This window comes from Bubalus bubalis, chromosome 9 (genome assembly GCF_019923935.1).
Source record: "Bubalus bubalis isolate 160015118507 breed Murrah chromosome 9, NDDB_SH_1, whole genome shotgun sequence".
NCBI lineage: Eukaryota > Metazoa > Chordata > Mammalia > Artiodactyla > Bovidae > Bubalus > Bubalus bubalis.
In genome coordinates this window covers 64,392,392-64,410,123 of record NC_059165.1, presented here as the reverse complement: position 1 = coordinate 64,410,123, position 17,732 = coordinate 64,392,392, and positions in this window count along the sequence as shown.

Genomic DNA, 17,732 nt, shown 5'->3' with positions numbered 1-17,732 from the left:
TCATCACCTCAAGTTGCAGGTGGTAAGTGAGGCCTCAGAGGGGCTGGGCAGTGCATCCCCCATCAGCACAAAGCAGAGCTGGTCCTGGACCAGGCCTCCAGCCTCTCAGACTAGCATGCTCTCCACGTCAGCACAAGACAGTGCTGCTCCTTCTCCCCGAGCCTCTTGGCATGTTGCAGAAGGGCAAGTTTCCTTCTTTTGTTAAGGACCTGCCCTCAGTTCTTTGGAGAGGTTAGGAAGTTGGGCTTTGGAGTCAGCTTGCCCACAGTGGAATCTTGGCTTAGTCACGTATTGGCTGTGCAACCTGGGGCAAGTAACTTAACCTCTCTGTGCCTCAATTTGTTCTTTTCAAAATGGGGATTGACAGTATGTATTCGTCAAGGTTGCACTGCAAATTTAATCAGTTAATATTTATAACACATCTAGAACAGCAGCTGGCACAAAGAAAGAGCTCTGTGTTTGTTAAATAGAGTAAAATTTATAGAATTACTGTGTGATCTTGGGCAAATCGCCCTTCTTGTGCCGCATATTTTTTTGTCATTTACAAAACAGGGTTAGATAAAAATACCTCCCACAGAGGGCTATTGTAATCACTTGGTGTGATGAATAGTGAGTTTACAATGCTTAGTGCAGGGTAAGCTTTTAAAAACAGACTAGATTTTATTATTGGCATTTTTATGCTCTGGTAGCCTTCTCCCTACTCCCTGGCATGCTACTGCCCTGAATTCGGATGAGGAGAGTGGAGGAGAGCAAACACAGATGGGCCAGGGGAAGGGAGATGCCAGGCTGCTGAGATCTGCCTGCACATGAGGCGCCTCTGGGCTTCCCCTAGGCAAAGCCCCTGTGACTAACTGGGTGGAAGGTCCCCGGAAATGAGTGGGGAGCTGTTCTCTGAGCCTGGCTGCCCCACCCTCAGGGAGTCTGAGGACTTGCACTGGTCACCAGGGGGTCCTTCACCAGGTCTCCTGCCTGGGGCTGATGTCTCGAGGGCGGCCCTTCCACCTGCCCGGGCATCTGGGCACACGTGTAGCCAAGGGCACTGTCGGCAGTGGGAATGCCATTCAGGGGAGGCGGGTGCCTGCAGAAAACTCCCTTCTGCAGTTCCTCTGGAGGGCTCGGGATACACTTCACAGGAAGCGTCAGCACAATTTTCTAATCAAGTTGAAGTCCGTGGCCCGTAGTTAGAAACAATAAATGAAACGCAATTTGAGCCGGCACTTTGCCTGAGTCTCCATTTCTGGAAGTGGGTGTGAGTGAGAAGCTGGTCTTTCTGAGGGAAGAACTTGACCCCCGACCCTGACCATTTAGCCCCCAGCCCTACCCTCAGCTTGCAGGGGCGGGACCCTCGGACTTTATTTTAGGTAATCATTCCAAAATCTTGATTTTGATCTGTCAGGTCAAAGTCCACACTTCTCTGTAAATCAGTGCACACTATTCAGCAGACTCTTTGTTTCTCCTCCTTCAAGCTCCTTCCACCTACCATGCTAGAGTTTGGTCTCAGAGATCATTGTTTAATCAATATTAAACCATTCACATAGTTTAAGTGTTTACTTATGTGCTTTGAATCATAGTTTGCAGTAAGAACAAGTGATGCCCCCCTAATCTGCCTTCACTACGCTCCCCAATACCCTAATTATGTAATTTAGAAAAGAACATTTCCTGACAGCAGTTTTTCAGCGCGCGGCAACAAATGCCGACTGGGGACAGGACCAAACAACCTGGTAATAGCTAGCACATGGAGAGCGCTGCCTCGGTCCAGGCAGCTTTGGCTTGGGGCAGACGCCCGTCCGTTTGGGTTAAGGCTTTCAAATGATGGTGTATTAGTGCCAGTAGAAGTAATTCCACATGAAAAGAGCTGAGCTAATAGCCCATCTCCAGTCTCTTTTAGTTTGCAGAATAGGCCCTCACTGCAAATTGTTACTGACTCAGACAGTCAGGAACAGATATCTCACCCAGCCTATGGGACTGACACGGCCAAAGACGTGTCCAACAGGCCAAAGTTTAGACCAAACCTGCTCTTCATGAACTTGCCAATCCCTCACATCTATGGTCTAGAGGCTGGGCCTGAATGTTGCTCATCGTTTTTGAGGGGAGTTTGGAGACTGGCCTATTGAATCAAGCTAAGTGGGAGTCTGAGGGGCTGTGGGTGTCATGTTGGGAGGTGGGAAGGCTCCATGGTTTCAAGTACACCTACACTTCAGCATCACCTGGTCAGTGTGGCAATTTTGGGTAGGAGGGGCCCTTAATGCTTTTCTCCTTCTCTGCCAGTGTCCACCACTAGCATCTCCAGTCCACTGACCCTTGCTCACCCTTCTCTGGCTTTGTGAGACCTCAGTGCTTACTGATTCAGCTGCTTCCATAACAGGAATGGAAAACTACCCTTTCTGCTTCCCCGTTCCCTCATGGATTCCTCCGTCTGACAAATATTCCATTGCTATGGAAACTCAGTGGACACCTTTGGGGGCTCACCTGTCTCAGCATTTGGGGCCTTGGTGTGCAGCCACTCCTTGGGCAGAAGCCAGCAGCTGTGGGCCTGTGTGGTTATGTAGTCATCCAGCCACTCGGGGCTCTGCTCTTGACAGTCCCAGAGGAGGGGTAGGGGACGAGTGAGAAGCAAACTGAGCTGCGGAAATCTTAATTTGGCTGTGAGTCCCAAACCAATGCGTTAGCCTTTCTAGAAGCGCTGGTTGCTATGGTTACAGAATTGGTGCCAATTGCAAGAGTTGTTTTTGTGGTTAGGGTGCCTGTCTTAGACAAAGGGAGTGAGGCCAAGCCGACAGCCTCCATCCTCCCACTCTTCCGAGGGTTGGATATTGTCAACCCTGGCCTCGGAAGGTGGGGGTGACAGCCTCCCACAGTGGCCCTTTAATCCTTGCAGTTATTCTGGGGGTCCAATGGCTTCAGCCAGAAAGGAGTCGATCACCTAGCCCTCAGAGAGAGACCCCACAGCTGGGCTCACCAGTGAAGAAGGGGCCACTCAGAAATGGCAGAAATCAAGAGTTCAGCAATCTCTCTCTCGGGACAGACTCACCATAGAACGTTCTTTATGGAATCTTCTGCCACCCAGAGCCTGGCCACGAGCCTGCGTGTAGGGCCTGCGTCTTTAGGCCACATTTTGTCTTGGGCCTCAGATATTAGCTCCCCTGAAAAATTTCCTAAGTGACGGAATGGAGGCCTTTTCTTTAGTAGGGGTGCTTGTGTCGCTCGTTAATTCTCAAAGTGTTTTACAAATATTTATCCACCTTAGGTCATTTGCAAACCTAACCCCTGTCATCCCACCTCAAGGTTGTCCCCTCCAGCCTGGTTGCCCAAAATGAAGTCAGAAGCCTTGGACTGGGAATTCCACATTGGCGGATTTTGAAAAGCTGGCCTGAACGGTTTGTTTATTTCTCTAGTCTGCCCTTCTTAGAGTCCCAGAATGTGTCAGGACTTCCCAGGCCAGACATGCAAAGCCCTTTGCCCTCCCTGCCAGAGGTGAGAGTATTTTATTTATGAATTCATCTTAAATCACTTTTTAAAATCACTTTTAATCAAATTAATAGTCTTTCTCTGAGATTATGTCAAAGCATCAAAAATAAAGAGGGCTTTGGATGGGAGTGAAGTATTTTAGGACAGGTCACCAATTCCCTCCGACTTGCTTTCCCTGCTGGCACAGGCAAATAGAGAAAGCCTAGTTTGTTTTGCTCTCGGAGATACCTGAGGTCTATTTCCTTGTAAAGAGGAAGGCCCCCCCCCCACCCCCCAGGATTTGGAGGCCTGGGTCATTCCCAGGGGCAGTTGCGTGCTGAATGTCAGTGATGTTTCCCCCAAGACCCACCTAGATGATTCCTGGGTTCCTGCCCCTCCCCATCTTCCCAGCAACCCACCGCCCTGAGTTTCATCAGGGTTGCTGGCCTCAAAGTGACCAAACCTGAATTTGCCTCGGCCCCTGGTCTCAGAGGTTGTGACTAATGAAGACTGACCCCTGGTGAATTTTCAGAAGCCATGACTTGCCTGCACTGAGCCTGTTCTGCCGATAAGATAGGCTTTTGTGTCGAGTGGGCAGGGGGGGTAGCAGCTTCTATACGGTCCGTATCAAGGTGTTACTAATCCTTGGCTGGCTAATGTTTGCCAAATAAATAGCCTCATTAGGAAGGGCTATAAAAGTCCGATAAGATTCTTCTAATTATCCCCCAAAGCACAAATACTTGGGGTTTCAGTTTAGCAGAAAAGAGACATCGAGAAAAGAGGGGAAAACGTGCGAGTGTGAATATTTAACAATGGGTTTCCCTCCACCTCAGGCCTAACACGGGCACATCTACCATTTCATATTTTGTTTTTGCAAAAGCAACAAATTGCTCAACAGGAGGAAAAAAAAAAGACAATGACATATTTTAGGTTACTATTTCACCTTTGCAAGTCAATATACAAGCCATTAAAACTACATTTTTCCATGAATGATAAGTGTAATTACCTCTCTCTTGCCGTAAAAACTTGTCCTTATTAAATGTAAATATTTAAAAATGATTGAAATATATTTGAAGGGCACTTTATAGCTTGATTTTATATGCTGACATCTGGGTTGCCTTTCCTAAAACACTCTGTTTCTTGGAGAGTTATTAAATTAGTATTTTGAAAGGACTAACACTAGACTTGTTCCTTGTTTCAATTTTAATTTCGTACATATTTAGATTTACTGGGAACTCAGAGAGGGCTTACATTTAGCTAGTACATCGTTATGTTTGTGGGATTTGTACACGTAGAAGTCATGATATTATTTGCAGAGAGTATCTTTACACAGTGGGAAACTCCATCTCTACCCCTGCAACGTATAAGAGTAGAGGAATCAAGATTCTAAGATTTCTGGCTATAAATGTTTAATTTTCCAATTCTTCTGAGCAGGAAGATTGCTTTAAATATTTACTTTACTTTTAATTGTGCATTATTTCAGATAGCAAATTACCCGATCTATTTTTTTTATAGATCTGTCAGAGATTATTTAGTTGAACTCCGAGAAAGATACACAGTATGATTATTTTATTTTTTATTTTCCTAGCTCCACTCTTAGGAAGAGATTTTCTTTTTCTTTAAAAATTCTCATTTTTGGTTGTCTCATTTTTAGAAAGGTGAGATGATTCAGTTCTGTGCTTGAGAAAGTTTCAGAGAAGGATAGAAAATCTAATATTTGAAAACACAAGCTTCACTAACATACTTAATTCCAGATGGCAAAAAGACCATGCCCAAAAATGTGAAAGAATTCAACATTTGGTGGCTCAAATATTTTTTCATGATAAACAAATATTTCTGGGGTGGATGTATTCCTGAGCTCTGCATAGGAAAGCAACCATCCATGCAAGCCGCGCTGGGCTGCCCTTCAAACTCTCTTTGCTCTTTTCCTTTCACTATGTTAAATCCTTGAGATGTGTGAAGATGTTATGATAGGCAGTGGGTCAAGTGATCTGCACATGTAGCCTTTTATAAATTTTTCTTTGCAAAGGAAAATTTTTCTTCAAATAAATCCCCCCAAATAAATGGTTTGTAAAAACAAAAGTCTATTTGTTTTGAAATTGCACAGAAGAAACCATGTTATAACAATATCTCTTTTTTGAGTTCTGCCTGAGAAAAGAAATTTACCTATAGTCAGCGATTTCCCTCATGATAAGCCTTTAAAAAATAAAGTTGTCTCTTGGGAGAAAATAAACATTAGCAAAGTGGAGGTATTTGTAACGAGGTGGCCTTTATTCACTTGTCCAATGGAACTGTTGAACCTTTGTTTTTATCCACCCCCCCCACACACACTGTGTCTTTTTATTTCTTTATAGTTCTGTTCATGTAAATTCCTGAACCATAAGCATTTTAGAAATTTGTTGCTTGTAATTACATAGGTGCTTCTTGAATGAGCAAATGTGCTGTTTTCTCCCCACGTGGAATAGAAATTTTAGATAAATTTTGAAATTCTTTTCTTTTTTTTTTTTTTTGCTGAAGCGTTTGGCAAATATCTGGGGTTTGAGGGTATTTTCACGGTGCCCCCGAAGGTGAGCAATCGAATAGGGAACATGCAGCGTTCACCAGGCAGTGACTTGGGAATTTTTCAGGAGACATTATTTTCTTACGTTAATGCCTTTGTAGATTCCATCGACGTTCAGACATCAAAGAGCATGCAATTAATAATGGGCATCTGGAGGGCTGATCACATGCTTCCGATGTTAAAGTGGTGAACGACAGGACAATCAGCCGTGGTCAGGTATTAGCTGTAATCATTTCTAAACAGCAGCAGCGAAGCCTTCTCTTTTGTGCCTCTGCTCTCAGAAACGCAAAAGTTCACGTACAAAAGGTTCCCATAGAGGCTTTCCTTCTGGTGGATGAGTGAGTATAAATGATTTGTAGACCTACATGGTCAGTGTTGAGTCAAATCACCTTAATTTCTTCAGTAAATGCAAACCCAATTTTGTGTGAACTTTTCCCCTTGAAGCCCAACATGGACGCAGGGCGACAGACAGCTGTTCGTATTATTTGAGCCTTTAGTTAATCCTCACCGATTTGTCCCTTTATTTGTTTGCATTTTCCAAAATATATGAATATTTCTCTAGCACTAGGACAATAGTCACTCTCTGCCTGCTGCCACCGAAAGCGTCCTTCCTAGTTATTTCATTTCTTTGATGGTAGCTTGTTTATCTTTTCCAAAGCGACCTATGTTACCCAACCCTAAGTAATATAAGATAGGCAGGTAAGACTGTATTTAAGCTCAACAAAAATGTTCCAGAGAAATATGGTGCTTTGGGCTCTAAATGCTTCAGCAGGTACAAAAAAACCTGCAACTCTTTAACAATAATTCTCATTTGAGTAGGTCACAGATAATAAAGGAACTCTTGTTTCTGGGAAATTAAAAAAATGACATGGGAGAAAATATTTATTTGCTCTCTACATTGGTCAAATGACTGGTGGATATTAAAAACCTGTAAACAGACAGATGCAACCAATTCTCTTTCATTAACAAATCGCAATTTCACAATAAAGTAAATGCATTAAAAAATGTCAACTTCCGAGATGCTGAAATTGTCAGAGCTTGAGCATACTTTAATTGTTAAAAAAAAAAAAAGATATTCTAAACAATTCAGGGAAAAAAATTTTCTTGTAAATCTTTAAAGAACCAACTTAAATGTTAAAGCCTCCTTTGGCCGCTCAGGTAGCCAAAGCGCCGTTCAACCATGTGTACATTTCTGTACGTTTGCCCTTAGACTAAATCTACCCAGTCACCAGCTTTGTTTTCCTTCTAAGTACAAGCCATATCAGCAGCACATTTTAAAGTTAATTTGAAGCAGGGTCTATATATGGCCATCAGCAAATATGTTATAAGCTTATTATTTAATAGTGATTCCTGGGTAAGGCCATCATCCCCTTCCTAAATCCAAATATAAAAGCTGAAATCGTATTTGTTAAAACTGTCATTTTGAATTTGTGGTCCAGATTGTTTTCCTGAGCGTGCTGAGTAAGAGGCTCGAATGCTCCCAGCTGCAGGCACCCGGAGCCCAGCAAAGCCGCGGAGGCCAGAGGCTGAGCAGCTCCCAGCCTCAAACTGCCTGCCTGCTTCCCCCAAACAGAGCTCCAGCCCAGCGCGCTCACGGCTTTTCCACATTGTAAAATCATTTGATTTATTTGTTTGGTTTGGTTTGGTTTTTAGAAGCACTGCAGAAATTATTTCCTACTGGCAGAGAGGGCACTTTATGTTACACTACATTAGTTTCACATCATTAGTTTAGGGTCCTCAAACTTAAAATTGTAAAGTATATGGGAGGCTTCTAGAGACCTCAGTTCTGACCAGAGCAGAACCAATTAAACCTGATGGATTCCTTTCACTGTCTGTAACGTGTGAGGCCATACAGAACAAAGTGCTGTGGCATTGCTGAAGGGGTTCCCTCTGTTAGCTTTGGAATTTGGTGGTAGGAAATGTTGCAAGTTATTTATAAAAGAGGCAAAATTCCTCTGGTACTGTTCCGGTTCTTAAAAAAAAAAAAAAAAAAAAACACACGTAATTTTATCGTCACTGCTTGCAACAAGAAGCCAAGAAGGGGTGCCGATGACAGCCATGGACCCCGTCTCTCTGGGCTGTCTCTCTCACCGCGTCAGCCACTTCCCGCTCCGCACTCTCGCTCTTTACAAGTAATTCTAAACCCACCCGCGGATAGAGGACTAGCCCAGACCAGAGCGGCCCTGCTGGCCAGGGGTTCACCCGGCAGGGTGCCAGGCTGGGGGCACCTGCACCGTGGGGTCAGGACTCTCGGGCCCCTCCCCCCGGTCTCCCCCACAGGGGTCCGCACCCAGCGAAGTTCCCCATCCTCTGGCCGGTGGAGGTGAAGTTCGCGGAGCCGGGAGAAGGTAGGCTGGAGCCTGGAGCGCCTTCTCCGCCGCCGGGCGGAAGGAGAGCCCCAGCTGGCTGGCCGGCTCCCACGCGCCCATTCCGCTCTCTCCTCCCTGACCCTTCCCTCCCCTCCCCCGGGGTCCCTTCCTTCCCGCAGCTTTTGAGGGAGACCTCGGCCCTTGCTAGTTGCGGTGGCGGAAGAGCCGCCGTGTCAGGTGAGCGCTCCCCGAAGCTCTCCTGCCACCTGTTGGCCGCCCGCGGTGGTGACGCCCGGAGAAGCCGCGCTGGTGGGACTGGCCAGGCCTGGCTTCCGAACCCCGGGGAGGATTGTTAATGACTTCTCTGCGGCCACCGCTGTGTGCTGGCCAGGGCCCACAAACTGGGCCAAGGCACACAGACTGGCTGACCTGCAGGTCTCTCCTGAAGCCCCCTCGGCTGGTTCTCCGAGGTTTCCCGGGCCCCCATCTGTGGCCCCTGAGCTAACCCACCCAGGAATATAATGCACAGGATGCCTCCTGTCCTGGCATCCTTTCTCTCAGGCAGCCATGGGACCAATGGAAGGTCCAGGGTGTCACTGGGGCCTCAAAGGGCAGTGGTGTCTGGAAAGGGTTTGCCCTGTAAGAGCCACAGTGAGGGGTGTGGGCTGTGACCTCCTGATGTGGTGCTGGTGCTCTGCCCTGAGACAGTGGAACAAAGGGAGGACAAGCCAGCCTGTCCAACCTGGGCATTCTTATACTGGGCAGAGGGGTCTGCCCAGCCCATCTCATTCCTTCCTTCCTGGGAAGTCCCCAGAGTGTGGATGGATAGCACAGGGAACTTCAGCCAAAGGTCAGAAAGAAAGGTGTAGGAGCTTCAGTATATAGGAGGCTGTGCAGTTTCTCCCTGGAAGCCGGGGACCTTTTACTACCTGATAAACCATGCCCAGTATTGTAGGCAAGCAGTTCTGGGGAAGTCAGGAACCCCCAACAAACAGGCTGGAGTTCACTCATGTGAACAGCTCTCTAAGGCACTTTTAACAAAGTGGGGCTCTAGTTTGGTGGATGTTTGGGGCATTTTGATACAAAGCAGTGCAGCAGTCCATTTCTGAACCATCTGGGGGCAGAACTAAACCTCTTTCCAGGGACCGATGGGCCAAGTCTTAGGAATGGATTTGGCCTGACTTTGAGAAAGTCACATGTGCTTTAGGAACATGAAAGGGCAGAGGACAAGTGTGGCGAGGATCCTCTCATTCCTATTTTAGGGAGGGGGTCTGGAGCCGTGGCTTCTCCAGGCCCCACTGGAGGGGGCCAGGAGCCACAGCTGCTGTTGGCCCACGCCCGGCGCTCAGCCCAGTTTGAGACACAGTGTATTTTCATTCCATGGTAGTTTTATACACAAAGACTGCATCCCTCTCAGCCCCGCCTGCTTGCGGCTCTCACAGGCCTTAAACACAGAGTCTGAGGTCCAGTGGGGCATCTGTGCTTAATGCCGCTCAGCAGTGTGACTGGACCGCTGACACCCAAGTTTTACCAACAGAGGTCAAGCTGTTTTCATGGGGGCTGACTTATGTGTAATGTTAATACCTTTCCTGTAGTCTGTTGCGGGGGAGGTGATTGACCCTGAAAGCCAAGGATGCCTGTTTTTAGGTGACGGTCTCCTGGCTTATCTAAGGTCAAAGTGTTCTTCCCTCCTGATGTCTGAAATCATAGGGAAGGGACTCTGGTATCTGGCCAAGTGGCTGCTGAGAAACCAGCCCTAAAAAGTTATTTTCTTAGTCCAGGGGTTCATGTGAGCCCTGGACTAGGGGTGATTTAGTTGTGTTTTTTCAGCTCACCTCATAATTTAATGGAGAAGAAATTCTTTGGCATGTTTCCTCCTGGGTGCCGACTGCCTTTGGAGGAGTTCTGTATGGAGCAGTGCCCCATGGTCAGAAATCTTCTCATTATGCCAGGCCTGGGCTTTCGGTAAACGCCGAGTGGCTGGATGTAGTCTCTCAGGTTAGCCAACAGAGGAGGGAGAGAAATCCTCCTTAGCGGGGACTTGCATTTTTATGGAGAAGGAGGAATGTTAGAGAAGTCAGTAAACTTCCAGTGCTCACAGCCCTGTGCACATGAAGAGGAGAAGAAAAAACCCCAGGCCACTGGCTGTTTACTCCCAGCACAAAAGCGGCCTCCCTCCCACCCCTTCCCTTTTATTTTCGGCCTCTCTGACAGAAACATATTACCGACTGAATACGCCTTCCCACAATACTGTCCGTCACACCGGCATGAGGGACCAAAGGTAAGCGAACTTTAAACACACCTGGCACCACTAACTCCCGCCTTTGTGCTTAGAATGGCCGCCAGCCAGCTAGCTGCCCTGTCCCCCATTCACATGTCCTCGAGAGGAATTCTGACAGGGGGACTTCTTTCTGAGGCCGCGTAGTATTCTCAAATCAGGCCATTCAGACGCCTTGAGAGAGCTGGGGCAACCTCTCTGGTGAGCAGCCTGGTCAGGCTCCTAAAGCTTGAAGCCGCTCAGCCTAGAGAATTCCCTGGGGGCAGGAAGCCTCCGGGAGGGACTCTTGACTCCCAGGTGGGCCTCAGCAGAAAGGGCAGGGTTTCCGAGGCCCCCAGGTGAGCCCACCCTGTGGTTGCTAACTGTGCTGATGCTCTTCCTCACGCCCCTTGTGGGCACCTTGGAAGAGGGGGCAGTTGGCTGAGCTGTGGACTGTCTTCCCGGCTTTATGCATCTGGAGTTGTGAGCTTTTCCCCAGAGTTGTGGCAAGTGAAGAGAGAAGGAGTGGTTGCTCTTCCTCATTCCAGGTTGCTTGAAGGTGCACCTCAGCATTTGGCCTTTCCCATAACTGGGTACGAAATGGCTTTTTCTGAAACAGAGGAGACGACTCATGAGTCATTCTCAGTCTTCTCTCCAGCTGCTCCAAGTTCGTGTGTTGTAACTTTCCCTCTCCTGTGATAACGTATTCCAGAGGCCAGTGAGAAGAAAATGTGGGGAAGTCTTGTAAGTAGGAACATTCTCCTTTAGGAGATGGAGCGGTTTGGGAGGGTGGTGATGCTTTCCAGGGTCACAAAGCTGAGAGGTGAGGAAGCCATTGTGGCACTTGAATTTGGGGCTGATAAGACTGGTTTTTGTAAAATGCTGGAATCCTCTGTGATTGTCACTTGAGAAACTCATCGTAGTGTTTATCTGTTGAGGACGGAGAAGACAAAATGGACTTCTAGAGCATCAGTTGGTTTGCTCGTTGTCAACCCATCACTTAGTGTTAGTTCTGGCTGTTGAGGGTCATTGCTACCAGCCACTTAATCCCTGGGTGAAGCCAGGCTCTGCGTCAGCCCATCTCAGAGATAAAATCCAGCCCTGCTTTTCTTCTTCATGGGATCTCGGCCTAGGCAGCTGAGTGTTGCTCTGACTCCAACAAGCAAACCTCTGCAAGCAAAGCCCTAATTATTAGCTTGAATACAAATTGGATCTTGACCTCAAATGAGATTCAAGAGCATAGAAACAGATACTTCGGGAAGAGCTAAAGGAGATGACAGAGCTGTCGTCACGGCCATCGGGCCCTCTCCCTGAATTTCCATGCCCCTCTCCTCTCCCCCTCACCCCTGCTTGCCCTACTGGAATCATTCAGTATTCACCTGGCTGTGAGGGTGAACACTGTGAAATTCCAAAATTGTTTCAGTGACTTGAAGACATGGAAAATACAGACGCCTTGCTTGGTCCCTCCTGTCTTCAGCCGATACAATCTCATGGAACCATGGGCGCACCAATGCCAGCTATGATCCAACGGAATACATTTCTGAGAACATGAAATCTCCCATTTCCCTTTGTTTTCGGCACAAAAGCCATTCTCACTCTAAGTATGTCAGACACAATCATCTAGAATAAATCTCCAGAAAGAAAAGTACATCTAAACATGAGTGACCACTCCTTTCCCATTTTCCCCCACTCTCCCCATCTTCACAGTGAATGAGTCACTGGGGTGTCTGCTGACAGCTTCTGCTGGCCAGCCAGACTGGGAGGAGGATCAAGGGACTTCTTGCAAAGTCTGAGGTTGTGGCCTCAGACACAAGGTCATTGAATTCCAGTGGGGGCAGAGTTTGGGCTTTTGCCCACTGGGCCACCTCCATTCTGGTTGAAGGTCAGAAGAAGGCCACACCCTTTGCTTCTAGGCCTCCACTATGCCTGAGGCTTGTCTAGAAGGTGCTCTGGGGTTTTGGCATCCACTGTGGAAGTCTAGGAATACTTAAGTCAGCCTAACTCTTTGTGCACATTAAAGGCTGGGGGTCTAGGGCTGCCCTCTCCAGGCCCTGGATGGCTGTCCTCCTCAGAACACCTGCTTACTGTTAGTGAAGGTGATGCAGCCGTGGGGAAGAGTACGTGGGAGCCTTTGCCAAATCAAGATTTCAGAAGCTCCCTTCAGAACTGGAAGATGTTTGTGATTGAGTAGTTAATTGTCACCCTGCATCTACAGTCCCTGTTCCAGATTTTTTCCTTTCAGTACAGGATCCAGTCCATGAGCACAGACTGCATTTAACTGTCAGGTCTCTGTTGGATGACTTTCAGTCTGGAACTATTCTTCAGCCTTTCTTTATCTTTAGATTCAGGTTTGAGAGCTCTGGCTGGGCTGCCGCATCCTTTCAAGGTTTCAGAGCAGGAGGCACGTGCTGCCTTCCTGTTCCATGTTGGTGTCCTGCATCGGTCACTTAGATTTCCTGGTCAAGGTGTTGTCTGGTTACCACACTGTATCCAGCTGACCCTTGAACAACATGGGAGTTGGGGCACCGACTCTCTGCACAGCAAAAATCTGCATATAACTTATGGGCGGCCCTCTGTACGTGCGGTTCCTCTGTGTCTGCAGTTTTCCATCCTTGAAGCCAACCCACCACAGATCACGGAGTACTGTAGTGTTTATTATTGAAAAAAAGTGTGCGGATCGGTAGATCTGTGCAGTTCAGACTCAAGTTGCTCAAGGGTCAGCGGAGGTTACTCTTCCCCCTTGTAACTGATAAGCAGTCTGTGAGGAGCCACTCTGACATGGGAATAGCCTGCTCTTCATCACATCCCCTCCACCCTGAATCTAGCATCCTTCAATGATTCTTTTCCCAACCAGTCTTTACTATGTTGGTCATAAAATGGTGATTTTCCAGTTCCCATACTTTCTCCACGTTTATCAGCTGGCATTCTCCTTTGAGTAAGAGCCTACCATCCCTGCCTTGCACCCTCCCTCTCTTCTTCCTTTCTCCCTTTTCACTTCCCCCCTCTCCTGCTTCTGCTTCTCCTGCTGCTTCCTCATCATAGTCTCATGCTATGCTATGCTAAGTTGCTTCAGTCGTGTCCGATTCTGTGCGACCCCATAGACTGCAGCCCACCAGGTTCCGCCATCCCTGGGATCCTCCAGGCAAGAACACTGGAGTGGGTTGCTATTTCCTTCTCCAGTGCATGAAAGTGAAAAGTGAAAGTGAAGCCGCTCAGTCGTGTCCGACTCCTAGCGACCCCATGGACTGCAGCCTACCAGGCTCCTCTGTCCATGGGATTTTCCAGGCAAGAGTACTGGAGTGGGGTGCCATTGCCTTCTCCATCATAGTCTCATAGATGCCTATTTTATTCCATGGGTTATAGGCTCTAGTATTGTTAGGTATTTGGATCCTGAAATTGTCCCAGATGTAGCCAGTGAAATTGCCTTCCAGCTTGGCTCCTGCGTCCTTTGACGTGCTACCATCAATATTTTGAGTTTGCTTTTTGGCATTAACAAGATATTTTCAGGCTTGCCTTGTACCTTCCTTGCCACTGCCCTTGTCTTGGAATCAGGTATTGTGCTCAGGAACCCTGGTTCCTTTTAATGGAGAATGGTATGTAAATATAATAGGTATGCCCAGTGCTACTGGCATGTCATTGCTTCTAGACCCCTTCAAATATAGGAGGTACGTATTGTATATACATATACAAACACACACTTAACACCTCCTAGCTTCGAAATAAATAAATAACACACATTTGAAGTTATATATGTATATATATCCTGGAGAGGAAAATAGCAACTCACCCCAGTATTTTTGCCTAGAGAGTTCCATGGACAGAGGAGCCCGGTGGGCTACAGTCCATGGGGTCACAAAGAATCGGACGTGATTGAGTGACTAGCACGCATATGTGTATACATATTTAAAACTTTATATACCTACATGCATGTATATGTATACAACCTGCCCACGGTTCCATGATATTGCCCTCAAGCCATCCCATCCCTGCTTGTTCTTCATTACCTCCCTTCATACCATCCCACATTTGAATCTCCCTTCTTCCACAGTGAGAACCCTGGCTTCCAACAACACCACACATTTACTGATACCCTCAATCCTATAATATACATAAAATAGTTTCAAAATTTCTATACCCATATTAACTGTATAAAAAAAAAAAAAGGCCTAACTAAAAGAGTTCACCTGGGAGTTCCCTGGTTGCCTATGATTAGGATTTGGTGTTTTCACTGAGGAGTCCCAGGTTGATCCCTGGTAGGGGACCCATTCTGCATGTCACACAAAGCACAGTCAAAATCCAAGAGACAGAAATAAAAAGAGTTCACGATTAGTTTGTAGTTCTTTCCCCCTTTAGACTGATGGTATATAGTCAACATTTGCTGCTGTTGTTGGTTAGTCACTAAGTTGGACTGACTCTTGCGACCCCATGGACCATAGTCCACCAGGCTCCTCTGTCCATGGGATTTTCCAGGCAAGAATACTGGAGTGGGTTGCCATCTCCTCCAGGGGATCTTGCATACTTTGTTGTTGTTTTTTTTTTTTTAAAAAAACATTACTTGGATTACCTCTTATTTCCTTTCCTTTTCAGTGCTGGTCTCAATTTAGGTTTATCAGATGATATCTCATGATTAGATTTATCAGAAGTATGTTTGGTTCATTTGCTTTCGATTTTAGCTTTTTGTTCCCTTCATCCTTATTGATAGAATTTTATTTCTGATTATGTACAATATTAATATGCTTCCCAAAGTCCAAGCTGTATTAAAAATATGCTCGGAGAAGTGTTATACTGTTCCCTCAGATGTAACCAATCTTATTTTTTTCTGTTTTTTTTTTTTTTTTTTTTTTCCGGTGTGTCTCTTTTTGCAAAAACCAGCAAACATTTTATGTTTTCCTATTTCTTTTTTCTTACACAAAATGTCGTATACTGTAAGTGTTTTTCATTTAGCAATATATTCTAGAAACCACTCTATATCAGTTAATAAAAGTCTTTCCCATTCTATTTTACAGCAGCATCTTTTTACTCCATTGTATGTATATAACAGGGGCTTCCCTGGTGACTCAGAGGATAAAGCATCTGCCTGCAATGCAGGAGACCCGGGTACGATCCCTGGGTTGGGAAGATCCCCTGGAGAAGGAAATGGTAACCCACTCCAGTATCCTTGCCTGGAGAATCCCATGGACAGAGGAGCCTGGCGGGCTACAGTCCATGGGGTCACAAAGAGTCGAAAACGACTGAGCAAACAAGTTTATTTGGAATCAGTTTCCTATGTTTGAGAATTCAGGTAGTTTGCAATATTATGCTGCAATGAATAAACTTTATGTGTGTATATGCTCATGGTGGGAGATGTATCTTTAGGGTGATTTCTTAGAAGTAGAACTGTTGAATCAAGATAGATAGAGACATAGTTTTGTTACTGTTCCAGATTCCTCTTCATAGGAGCTGTACAAAAGGCATTCCCATCAGCAGTGTGTGAGAGTACTTATTTCTTTACAACTTTGCCAACAGAACATACGTCAAGATTTTGAATTTTTGCCAATCTTATAGGTAAAAAATAGTATCTCAGTGAAGTCTTGTTCTATATTTCTCTGATTGTGCGTGAATTTGAACATCTTTCATAGATTTTAGAAGCATTCTTAAGTCTTTTTGGTGAATTGTCTATTTATGTCTTTGCTTAATTATTTTCCTATATGATTTTTAAGAGCCTTTTAAAGATATGTTAGCCCTTTATCCGGAGAAGGCAATGGCAACCCACTCAGTACTCTTACCTGGGAAATACCATGGGAGGAGCCTGGTAGGCTGCAGTCCACAGGGTCGCTAAGAGTCAGACACAACTGAGTGGCTTCACTTTCACTTTTCACTTTCATGCATTGGAGAAAGAAATGGCAACCCACTCCAGTGTTCTTGCCTAGAGAATTCCAGGGACGGGGAAGCCTGGTGGGCTGCCATCTATGGAGTCGCACAGAGTCGGACATGACTGAAGTGACTTAGCAGAGCAGATATGATTTTTAAGAGCCTTTAAAAGATATGTTAGCCCTTTATCCGGAGAAGGCGATGGCAACCCACTCCAGTACTCTTACCTGGAAAATCCCATGGATGGAGGAGCCTGGTAGGCTACAGTCCATGGGGTCGCGAAGAGTCGGACACGACTGAGCAACTTCACTTTCACTTTTCACTTTCATGCATTGGAGAAGGAAATGGCAACCCACTCAAGTATGCTTGCCTGGAGAATCCCAGGGACAGGAGCCTGGTGGGCCGCCGTCTATGGGGTCGCACAGAGTCAGACACAACTGACGTGACTTAGCAGTAGCAGCAGCCCTTTATCCGGAGAAGGCAATGGCACCCCACTCCAGTACTCTTGCCTGGAAAATCCCATGGATGGAGGAGCCTGGTGGGCTGCAGTCCATGGGGTCGCGGTCAGACACAACTGAGCGACTTCACTTTCACTTTCACTGTCATGCATTGGAGAAGGAAATGGCAACCCACTCCAGTGTTCTTGCCTGGAGAATCCCATTGATGGAGGAGCCTGGTGGGCTACCGTCTATGGGGTCACACAGAGTCGGACACTACTGAAGTGACTTAGCTTAGCCTAGCCCTTTATCAGTGATGTACGTTGCAAATATTTCCTCCCAGTTTGATGTTTGTCTTAATTTTACTTGTGGTGTTTTATTGCCATGCAAAACTTAAAAAATATTTTGTAGTCGTCAAAATTATCATTTTTTAAAGTTGATTTCATCTGGATTTTGATTCATAATTCTTATAGAAGGATTCACTCATGTTTTCTTTTAGTAGTAGTATAATTTAGTTTTTCACACTAAGATCGCTGGTCGGTTTGGAATTTATTTTTGCATGTAATATGAAGAATGGATCAAATTTAATTTTTTCCAAGTGTCTATCTATTGTATCAGTACCCTTTATTACAAACTATATCTCTGCCTGAATGACTTGACATATCACCTTTATCACGGACTAGATTTCCACAGGAAGTTTGGTTTATTTCTGAACTTTGTAGTCCGTTCCATTCATCTGTCTTTTTATGTGCCAATACCACAGTTTTAATTCTGTCTATGCCTGCATGCTCAGTCATGTCCCAAACATAAAAGTAGTCATGTCTGCTTTTGTGTTTTATAGGAGTGTGTTATAGTTTTCTTCATAAGAGTTT